We start from the raw sequence: 1,110 nt of genomic DNA, 5'->3' as shown, positions 1-1,110 counted from the left end.
TATATATATATATATCCAAATACTATTCATGAATCGCAAACATTATTAGCCATATCGTACAAAAAGGATGCACATTTTAATCATCTGTCTAATTAATCATCGTTACTATAAGTTACTATAAATTAGGATCGAAGACGACTCCAAAATCGTAATATTGTTCGAAATGTAAATGACAAACCTAATGTGTCACAAATGTCACAATGATGAAATATGGATTTTAAATTCCAAATTATATATAGTTGAATACCGAGAATCCGGTTAGGAAAATTTATGTTTAGTTTCAGAGAGCAGATGAAAGCTGGTAAAACAGCATATCTTATATATTATCGGTGCGCTTAAAATTCTACTTGCGTAGATTATATTTCATCGTTTAAATTTAATGTCATTTTAATTGGCGTATTAATATTCCTCGGATATCACTTAATATCGCGAACTAATTATTTCTATTTTAATTTAGAAGAAAAAAGGAATAATTTAATAAGAAGGGAAACAACCTGATTTCCAAAAAATTTGAAGAGACTCTATTGAGAGACTGTATTTCTCGCGGGATTAATAACAAATGACTAATACTTACAACATCAACTATTGAGTCATTCAATCAAAATATCGAAATACAGAGGGGAGTATATTTTCGGAAGAACTTGAATATAAGATTTATTATAATCCTAAAATTTTGAATGTATAATTAAGAACATGTATAATTAAATATTAATATCAATTAATTAATAACACTAAATAAGATTTTACTATTTATTTACACCTTAATTAATAAAAATTTAATAAAAATAATAATTTAAAATAAATAATGGACTTTTGATAATTTGATAAAATATAATACAATAAAAATAATGAAAATCTTTTAATGTTTTAATTTTATTAGTTTGATGTATGTCTTTTTAAATTTCTGTTAAGGAACTTTTTTATTTATCAAGTTTCGCTGTTTCTTTAATTTCTGTTTTTAATTATTACTGTTTATAGAATTTTCAAATGTGTTTTAAAATGTGTTAGAATGCACAAAAATCTATCAAATTAATAACGCCATTATATTGCGACATAACGCTTCTTCACTAATATATCTACTGTTTCACTGTACTTAATTATATCTTTAAC

The sequence above is a fragment of the Atta colombica genome, unplaced genomic scaffold, assembly GCF_001594045.1.
Source record: "Atta colombica isolate Treedump-2 unplaced genomic scaffold, Acol1.0 scaffold96, whole genome shotgun sequence".
Taxonomy (NCBI): Eukaryota; Metazoa; Arthropoda; class Insecta; order Hymenoptera; family Formicidae; genus Atta; species Atta colombica.
Note: the sequence above shows the minus strand (reverse complement) of the source record.